Below are 10,833 nucleotides of genomic sequence, written 5' to 3'. Positions count from 1 at the left end.
TCCTTCTTCATACGTTCCAGGTAAGCTAGTTGTGCTTGCGAGAAATTCATAGTCCCTTCTGAAGTTTCAGATGGAAGTACAGTCTCAGCTCTGACCTCTTTGGTGTTTGTGTTTTGGTCCTTATCCCCATAGAAAGATTCTATGGTTTTTTCACTTTTCGTCTGCTTTTTCCGATTCATGATGTTGGCTGAGTGTTGTAGCTTCTGGTTCTTTCAGTCAGAAGGTACAGAACTTTGTGTTGAGCTGATGTGTGAAGAAGCCAAAAGCAGGTTTTTGTTTTGTGTTTCCCAGATCAGCCCTGGGGTTAGCTTGTTAGGTGTGTGGGAGGGGTGGTCTGGTCACAGGAGATCTCCTCAGCTGACCTGAGGCAAAGGCAAGGTCAGGGGATGGTGATCCCAGCTTCCCTATTGTCTTCCCTTTTCCCCTGGAGGGCTGAGGCACGCCTAGATACCAATGCGTGTTCCCACCCCTCCTGGGGCTCGTCTCCTGGTGCTGAGGCTTGCCTGGGTCTCAGTGCGAATTTTCCTCTGGGTCCTCTGTCCTTCTGGATTGCCTCTGCCACAGTAGGAAGAATCCCCCTTTGCTATTTTTCTAGCCTCTGGTGTTATGAGACTATTCGCCCCCTTATGCTGTTCCCGCTGATCCAGGATTTTTCTGGGGAAATATTTTATGGTTCTTTCACGGTCATCAGGGGGAGGAGAGAGCATTTACTGATCACTCCGCCATCCTGGCTCCTGGAAGTTCAAGTAGGTGACTTACCGAAGTTTAGTCTTCAGGCTGAAGGTTTCAAGGGCTGCTGCGCTGATATCTGGCGCTCAGTGGCTCTCACCGGCTCGGTTTGGCTTGTTTCCTGCTCTGCTGGTTTCGCCTGCCACTCTCGGGCTTCTCAGGTCCCTTCCGCCCTGCTGCGCTGACCACGCTGCGCTGTGCACTGGGGGCTTACCCCCGCGGAACAGATCCTTCCCATGGGCCTTTCAGTCTCACCTGGGCTCCGAATCTGTCAAAGTCTGTCACCCACTGGATTCCGCACCTCCAAAGTTTGGTCAGATTCTCCTTTCAGAGGTATCCAGAGGAATTTGTCCAGGAGCTTAGGTGAGTCGTTGCTTTCACTCCGCCATCTTGGCTCTGCCCCCCAAAACCCCCATTATGTACTTTTTACACATTTTTCTATTGTTGGGACTCAGTATATCCAAACATCAGCAGAGAAGTAGGGCTATGAAAAGAATATCAATCAAGTATTTGTCAAGTTCTTACTTTGTACCAGACCCTGGGAAATACAAGTAAAAAGAATGAAACAATTCCGATTTTCAGTGAACCTACATTTTAATGGGGAGACAAGACCTACCGTTAAAATACATACAGAATAAATATAAAGTTAAAGAATAGAAATATTTGCAAAGTCGTTAAATATAGTTAAGATGGCTTATATAGCCCTTACTATCTGCCAGCATAGGGCAGCTAGGTGTCAAAGTGGATAAACTGCTGTGCCTGGAGTCAGGAAGACTCATCTTCCTGAGTTCAAACCTGGTCTCAGACACTTAGTAGCTATGAGACCCTGGATAAGTCACTTAACCCTGTTGACCTTAGTTTCCTCATTTATAAAATGAGCTGGAGAAAGGAATGGCAAACCACATGCCTCTGCTTTATTTCATATTACCTATGAAATAGGTAATATCTAAGAGGAGAATCCAAAGGACCTCCAGGGACAGCATCTTCACGAACTCAAAATATAGTGTCGATCCAGGTGGGGTTAGCTACAGAAATGGAGGGAATTATGATGGCAACTCAGGACCAGGTTGTTACTACCAAAAATTACAGAAAACATCAATAAAACTGAAAAGTAACAAAAAAACCCCTCTAAAAACCAGTTCTATAGTATGAAAAAAAGAAAGACTATCTTTCACAATATCAGATATTTATCAAAGAAGCTCATGCAAGAGAATGGTAAAAATAAAATAAAATTAAAACGAAAACTCATGCAACATATGACTCACCTCATGCTAAATCCTCACACTACAAATGAAGATTTCAAATTATCCTTGGGAATTGAACAACTTAATATATCGGAATGAGAGTATTATCACAGACATACTTTATATTAACAAGTAATCAGATATAACATTGATTCATAAAAAATTTATGAACTATGTTTTAAATAGATATCACTATAGTGAACACTCATAGAATGAAAAGCTTGTGAAATCTAGAGACCTGAGGGAATAAATCAAAACCATGTGTGAATTGAATGAAGTACAGAGTAACTCATAATCCTCCTGCTACTGTCTTCCATAAACTTATAGAAGATGAACTTACAACTTTTATTCAGTTACAAAAAACTAACAAGAGTAAAAAAAAAACAAAGCAAAAGATAAATCAACAATCATTTTAGTCATCTGGGCAATAGTCCATAGAATATTAAACGTTAAAGAATAAGAGTAGGACTGTGACCTGTCCCAAGACTTTTTCTGCTGAATTAATATGAGAACAAGCTAACAATGATAATGATGGTGAATGGGACAAAAATGGCCACATTTGTAATTGAATAGCATGTTTTCATCCATTGTTTCCTTATTTATGAAGACCTTGGACTAGAAGCTCTCCAATCAAGGTCCTTTCAAGCTCTAAATCTATGGTCTTATGGCTTGATCACAGCCCTGGAATGTGAAGGGGGGATTGCAGATGAGGGGGAGGCATCAAAAGGTCAAGTCAACAAGCACTATGAAATGCTTCTTATATTCCAGGCACGGTACTAAGTGGTGGGGATGCAAATACAAGCAGAAAGACAATAATCCCTGTCTTCAAAGAAATAGATTCTAATGGGAGAACACAGCACGCAAAGGGAAGCTTAAAAAGGGCAGTGGAGGTACCATGGTGTGGAGAAAGGGCATACAGCCCTCATTCCAGAGAAGATCAGGCAACAATTCAGCCCTCAGAACCCAGCATCCCAGGGACAGAGTTCAAGATTCTGGTAGGGAAAAACATTGGAATACTGGTTGAGTGTAGGAAGCATGGTACTTAGGGTCAGGAAAAAACTCCACTATTAGTTCTGGACACTGAGCCCCAATTGCTCTGCCAGCGCTCTGCTCTAATGGACCTCTCTCTAAACACAATGACAAACTAAATCCTCCTCAATGGCATTATATAACAGAAAACTGAGTAAGAATCCATGTTTAATGATTTTAGGGTCTCAGGGAAGTCTCTGATGTCCCAATTACAGGGAAATGCTGCAACAGTGGAGGGTATTTGTAACTGGAGTATTCCAGGGTGAAGAGATCTTCCAGCATGAAGAGGTTTTTATGGCATGGTGAAGAAAGTTCAATGGAAAGTCACTAGTACAGCCTAGAGAGGAATGAAGAATGAGGAAAGGTGAACTGATTTGCTCCAGGCTGCCCAGGAAACAAAACATAGAACTGAAATTCAAACCCATATATCCTGGCCCCAACCCATCATTCTTTCCAGATCCATTTGTTTATAGCAAAAAGTTTTGGACTTAGAGTTGGAAAAGACCCTCAGCTCAAATTCTGGCTGTGCCATTTAATAGTTCTAGGAAATTGGGAAATAGTAACCTCTGGGTCTCAGCTTCCATACCTGTTAAAAAGAATACCAGTAACACCTAGTTCACAGGACTGATGGGAAGTTCAAATGAGAAAACTGACGTAAGGCACTTTGCAAATGTTCAAGTGTTGATCATTATTGTTGTTGTTTTATAAGTGTATTGTTACAGATTTTTAATAAGATTGTTGCCCCAAAACATATTTATGTCCCTTCAGCAGGAAAATAATAATATGCTTAAGAAAGTATTCACACCTTAGAAAGTGTCCTGAGAGCACAGAAGGTGAAAATGACATGTCTTTCCCAGCCAGAATATGTACATACAGAAGATCAGCACAGATACCCTGTCAATATTCCATTGGTCTGTCATACTGATGACTTCAGCAGCTGATAGACTTGATTCTCTTTATTCCAAATGTGAGACGCTAGTTTAAAAGTTTTTCATCGAACTGGAAGAATTGTAGTAATATGGTTAACAGCATTGGATGAAGACTCAAATAACCTGGGTTCTAGGCCTTTCATTGCTCCTACCTATGAGTGTGACCTTGGGCAACTCCTCTCTTTGGATTTCAGTTTCTTCACCTGTAAAACGAAGATTGAATTAAATGGTTTCTAAGATGTCTTCTAGCTCTAATAGTCTTTGTTCTGTGGTCCCTTCCAGCTTTTTAATTCTATATTATATGTTCTTTTAAAAATAATTGATGAATATATTTATTTTTATAAGAATTTATTATCTCTCCTTCCCACTGCTCTTCCCAAATGAATAATATGAAAAAGAAAAAGGAAGCTCCCATAACAGAATTCATAGTCCAACACCCCTCTCAGCCCTCCACCTCCTCACCCCCTCATCCCCCTGCCATAAAGCCTACCTTGGTCATCATTCTGCATTTTAAGTCCATCACCTCTAGAGTAGGAGGCAGGTGGCATATTTCATTTTTGGTCCTCTGGATTCATGATTTATCATTGCATTAATCATGTTTCTAAAGTCTTTCAAAGTTGTGTTTCATTTTAATGTTGTCATTTTTTAAATTGTACTTTTAGTTTTATTTACTTCACTATGCATCAGTTCAGAAACATCTTCCCAGTTTCCTCCAAAACTGTCCATTTCCTGTGGAACAATTATATTCCATTACATTCACATACAATTATTTGTTTAGCCATTTCCTAATAAATGAATACTCCTTTAATTTCCAGATTTTAGCTGCTACAAAAATTAAAGAGTTGTTATAATATATCCTATGTTCTAACATTCTAAATTTGAAGGTTCCTTCTATTTCTTATGTTCTATGAATCTCTGACTCTCGAACTTGTAGGGGTGCCCTGTGATAGAGAATATGTTCTTTCTTTAAAAAACATCAAGGTGACTTCCATTTGAAGTAAGTACTAACAGTCTGATAATTTTCTTCCCAAGAAATTATGAATAGATGAGAGCTCTACACAACTAGAATTAAAGAATATTCCTAACAATAGTAAGATCTAAGGACTCAGTGATTCCAGTGGAGAATTCATAATTCCATTGGAATTTCACTAGAGATACTATCATTCCAGTTTTTACCCAAACTTGAAACTTCAGTCATCTATGATTCTTCCCTTTCCTTCATTCTCACATCTAAATCCATTCTGAGTTTTGTCAATTTTACTCTCTTTCAAAAGCCTCCTTTCCAATCCCATAACAATCGCCAAGTTTAGGCCCTAAATTAGTTCTTGTCTAAGTTATTAAAATAGTCTAGACAAAAGATGATTGAAGCCATTGAAATGGGGTGATAACCCAAGAGATTATGCAAGAGATATTGTGAAGGAAAAATCAACAGAGATTGACAATGGATTGGATGGGCGCTGGGAAGAGAGAAAAAAGTCAAAGGTGATTCTGAGGTTTCAAGTGGGAATGACTCAGAGAATGGTGGAACAACTAGAAATGGGGAAGTTGGAAGGAAAGGCAGGTTTTGGAGAAAGAGAGATTGTAAGTTCCATTTTGAATATATTGATTTTGAAGTACTGATGGAACATCTAGATGAAGAGATCTAAGAAACATTTAGAGATTAAGGACTAGAGCTAGGAGGAAAGAAGGGGGTATTAAGTTTGAAATCTGAATTTAAGTCAGTAGATTGAAGCATTGAATTGAAATTTAAACATGGGAACAAGTGAAATCATCAAGGCAAAGCAGAGAGAAGAAAGGACCAGGATGATATATATCCCTGGCCTTCTCCACAACATGCTTCTTATCTTCCAGCCATCATCTTCATCTACGTAACTCTTGCCACACCTCCATTCCCACCTTCAGCAAAACTTTAGATTTTTCCCTTTGAAAGTTGGCTCTGATAAGTGAGTCTTTTCATGATCTTACTTGGAGCCAGACCCTCACACCACTTCCTGGCCTTCTCCTCAGCCATCATTGTCTTCTCTCCTAGCACCCCACCCCCAACCCCTAGAACCTCTGGTTTTACCACCTGGAAGGTTAAGTTCCGATTAGAAAGCTTTCGCCTAGCCTACTCAAAACCAAGCTTCCATGTCATAGCCAGGCATCTCCTTTTTATATATTGTTTTCTTCCATTAGAATATTTTTTTCCATGAGGGCAAAGACTTTATACTTGTATCCACAGCACTTAGCAACACTGCCTAGCAAATAGTAAGTACTTAAACAAATTATTGCTCTCTCTCTCTCTCTCTTTCTCATATATATGTGTGTGTGTGTGTGTGTGTGTATGTGTGTGTGTGTGTATTTATGTATATGTACCTATCATGAGAGTGTTGGGAAAAGGAATAAAAGGCTTATATTTAACTAAAAAGTTAGATAAGTAGGATCAAAACCAGGTAGGAGTATTATCATGAAAGCCAAAGGAGGCAAGATGGGGTAAGGGATGGGGTGGTTGGGGTTCAACAGAGTCAAATGCTGCAGAAAAAAAGGTCACTGACTATTAGGAAGTCACTGGTGACATCTGAGAAAGCTTTCTCTATTCTGTGGTTCTTGTTTTAATCTTTTCCAAAAACTCAATATGTCCAAACGCTTCTCATTCTTTTAATGTTCCATGATTACAAGTGCCATTCTTGGGTCATGCATCTGTTATTCCTTACAATCATTACATTGCAGACCCACATCCTTTTCTGGCTATATATTTTCTTGATCATATCCTTTATGGGCAAGTAAGTGACACAACGGCTAGAGTACTCGGCCTGTAGTCAGGAAAACTTGATTTCTACTCTGGCCTCAGACACTTAACAGTTATATAACCCTGGGCAAGTCACTTAACCCTGTTTATCTCAGTTTCTTCGTCTGTAAAATGATCTGGAGAAGGAAATGGCAAACCCTTTCAATATTTTTGCCAAGAAAACCCCAAATGAGGTCACAAAGAGTCGGCCCGACTGAACAACAACAAATGCCCTTATATATAGCTCAGACACTGGTAATATGTATATTACGGCTTACTTACAGCCACATATGTCTTTCCATTGCTTTTTGGGTCAACTATAAATTATATGTGTCTATCTCATCTACTTCATTTGAGTATAAGCTCCTAGAGGGCTTGCTCCAGCTTTGCATCTCCAGCACCAAGGACAGCGCCTTGTCCAACTTAAGTACTAAATAAACGTTTGTTTAATTGTGTTGAATTGAATAGGGACTTGGTGGCTGAGGCAATTTCCCCAATTTCAAGCATTGGTCTGTCTCCATGAATGACCCTGCAGGGTTGAATGTTTGGAGGGACCATTTTTTTTTAAAAAGAATGAAGCCTAGGGTTTTCCAACCCCAAGGAGAAAGTATTAGTAACCAAGCCCTACTTGGCAGTACTCCCCCCTTGGCTTCTCAAAGAAGCTTGGTTTCCCACAAGAATGCATATGAATCACTGAATGTTGTGTAATATGTAGGTTGTGTTACTGGCACCGATAGCTTAGGACTAGACATTTTGCCTGGGTCACAGCCCCCTCTTCAGCACTGTCTAATACCAAAGAAGGCTTTCTCTTTGGAAAACATGCCATCGTGGGATCCACATGGCCATTCTGCTTATTCATCTAATTGTTGATTACTCAGAATACATCCCAAACATCAAGTCTTGGCATATTTTAAATGAAATAAAAATATTTAGAGCCTTGGACTGGGTTCAGGACACCTTTCCACCAGAAGAGATGGGCTTACCTCTGGTATCAGTTCAATGTATGACCTTGGACAATATGATAGCAATAATAATTTTTGAAAGAATACATTCATATTTATACAGCACTGTGAGATTTTCAAAGGGCTTTACACAAATTATATCATTTGAGCCTCACAATAATCATTATGAAAGAGGTACCACGCATATTATTTTCATTTTATAGAGAAGGGAAATGGAAGCTCATAGAAATTAAATGACTTGCCCAAGTTTACAAAGATAGAAATCATTCAATCAAAAAGAATTTACTAAGCCCTTACCCTGTAGCAGGCACTGTCTTAAGTGTTGGAGACACAAAGAAAAGCAAAAACAGGCCCTTTCCTCAAGGAGCTCACATTCTAATGAAGGAGATAACAAATAAGTAACTAGGCATAATACACACACACACACACACACACACACTCACACACACACACAGGAGGGAGAGAGAGACAGAAAAAGAGAGACAGATACAGAGAAAGACAGAGAGGGAGACAGAGAGAGAGAGAGAGAGAGAGAGAGAGAGAGAGAGAGAGACTGGATGGATGGTAATCTAAGAGGGGGAAGGCAATAGCAGTTAGAGGGTGGAGAGGAATAGGGAGGGCCTTCTGAAGAAGATGGGATTTAAATCTTTAAGACTTCCTGACTTCAAGTGCAGTACTCTATCCAATGTGTGATACTGTCTTTCACTATGTCATGACACCCCATGGCAAGTTACTCCCTGTCTCTGGGCTTTTGGCTCTTCTGCTATAAAATGAGGGTGTTTGACTAGAGAGATAATCCCTGTTCACTCTTACATGTAATTCTATATGGTTTAAAATCCATTATCGATATGATACTTTTTTCCACTTGTGTTAGATACTTCTTGACCTTTGCCAACTCCCTGACCCTGAGAAAAAAATGGTACTAGAAATAGTAGTGATGTATTCACAGGATTTAGATCTGGAAGGGACCTTGGAGACTATCGAATATAACCCCTTCTTTTTATAGATATCAAAATTGACATCCAGAAAAAGAAAGTGATAGACTAAGGTCAGACAGCAAGTTGGGGACATGGCTCAGATCCAAACTCAAGTCTTCTGACTCTAAATTTAATGCTTTTTCTATATCATGTATCCTTACCAATGACTTAAATTGCAAACGATGTTGATGTGTATATATATATATTAGTAAATATTTTATTTTTATTCCTTTATGATAGCATTCTTTGACATAATCACAATAATGGGATTCTTAGTTCAAAAATTATGATTTTTGTTGTTTATTTCCAGATTCTCCTCCAAAAAGATTCCATTAATTCTCAGTTCTACTAACAACATATGAGTGGACATGTTTCTCCTCCTATCTCCCCATAAGCACCTAATTTAGTAATTTTTCTAATTTTTAAAACCAATTTAATAGGTCAAGAAACTAATTTCTAACCATTGAGGCAAAGGAAATTTATATTATAATTTTCCTCTTGTAAGCAAACAGTATCCTAAGAAAGATCCCTCCTTCCTACTTATGGAACTACCCACATAGTTTACTTCTTGGACTAGTTCCCGTGTGACACAATCATACCTTGATGTCATCCTCATTCTGAATGTTCTTCTTCTGTCTTTCCATGACAGCCATATAGATTTCAGGGCTTAGCAGTGAGTTGAAGCATACTTGTGGGTTTAAATCATACCCTTAAACTTTCAGGCAGAATCCAGTTCACATAGCTGATACTTTAGCATTTTAGTAAATTCTCAGCTGCTTAGATTAAATACGTCTGGTTGAGTACTGACATTTTCAGTAGTTGAGGGGCACTCTGAAGGCAATGTTGGTTTTCTTTGGGTTCTATTGGAAGACTCTAGATTCACTGAGAAAAGACAAAAAAAATATTGAGTATTATCATGAATGCCATGGCTGCCATTTGCTAAAATATTTACCAAAACATTTTTCTTTTTCTCCAGATAAAATCAGACAGAGCAGAGGAAAAAAAAACTTTCTCCAGGCCAGGGAATCTTACCCAGAGATATCTCTAAGTCTGGAGACTTAGTCTTAATACAATTATCTTCAGAAAAGGCAGTCATAGAATGTCAGAGTTAGGAGGGATTTAGAGATCATCTGATCCAACCCCATTACTTGACAAACAGAAAACTACAGACCAAGGATGGGAAGTGATTTGTCCAAGGCCATACAGCTAGTTAATGTCACAGTTAAGGCTAGAACCAAAAGCTTCTGATCTGGGGCACTTTCCACTGAGCTATACTGTCTCTCATTCAAGCAAGACTATCAGTTGTGCAAGCCTAAGGGATGCACTTTAGAGAGATACAAAAGAAATAGGAAAACTCTGGCCTGGCCCTTGAGTCCTTTTTTTCCCCCAAAGCGGTGTGACATCAAACTCAAGTGAAAGTAACGTATGAACATTTAATTATAAAAATTGAAATGGAAATATCCTTTGTATGACTGAACATGTATAGCCTATAACAAATTGCTTACCTTCTCAATGAAGGGAGGGAGAGAGAATTTTGAACTCAAATTTTTTAAAAAATGAATGTTTAAAACTAGTTTGCAAGTAATTGGAAAAAAATAAATTTTAGAAACCTTATTAAGCCCATAGAAAGGTAGGGCATGGTATCATAGGAAAAGCTTCAGATTTGGAGTTAGAGGACTTGAGTTCAAATGCTGCCTCTGCTCCTAGCTCCCATTATGACTTTGAGTTGAGTGAGACTTGACCCCAAGTCTATCCCCCTATCTGCTACATAATTCTGTGCCATGAAAAATCCACCCTCCCCTCTCTCCACATCCAGTCCCACCACCCTCAACCTCAGTTCCATCCTATGAAAATGAATATGGTGTTAGGTTTTTAGATAAATGATCAACTTTCAATGGCTCTTTACTACCTATAGGATAAAATACAAACCCCTTAGCCTGGCAATTAAAGTTATTCACAGCTCAATTGTGACCTATGTTGCTAGCTTAAATTCAAGCTACTCCCCTTCATATATGGTATCTTCCATCCATGCCAGATGCTAACTGTTCTTCAGCCTACTTCCCCTTCACTCTCTCACTTTTGTGTATTTGGGCAAGTTGCTCCCATTCTTGCCTGCAAACTCTCTTTAACCCTACCTGATCCTGGGCAAGTATTTTAACATGCCTAGACTTCAGTTTCCTCATCTGTACAATTAGA

General features: G+C 39.2%; 1 long non-coding RNA gene across 1 annotated transcript; it reads right to left on the bottom strand.

Annotated features, from left to right (window-relative positions):
* Positions 1-1,621: 1,621 nt before the first annotated feature.
* On the bottom strand, positions 1,622-4,715 carry LOC140519975 (uncharacterized). Its single transcript, XR_011972346.1, has 2 exons — positions 4,422-4,715; positions 1,622-4,134 (listed from the first exon to the last, which is right to left on the bottom strand). It is a non-coding gene; the product is annotated as an uncharacterized lncRNA (long non-coding RNA).
* Between the last annotated feature and the right edge of the window lie 6,118 nt (positions 4,716-10,833).

Source organism: Notamacropus eugenii, chromosome 1 (genome assembly GCF_028372415.1).
Source record: "Notamacropus eugenii isolate mMacEug1 chromosome 1, mMacEug1.pri_v2, whole genome shotgun sequence".
In the NCBI taxonomy this organism is placed as follows: domain Eukaryota; kingdom Metazoa; phylum Chordata; class Mammalia; order Diprotodontia; family Macropodidae; genus Notamacropus; species Notamacropus eugenii.
This window is presented reverse-complemented; position numbering and strand designations above follow the sequence as displayed.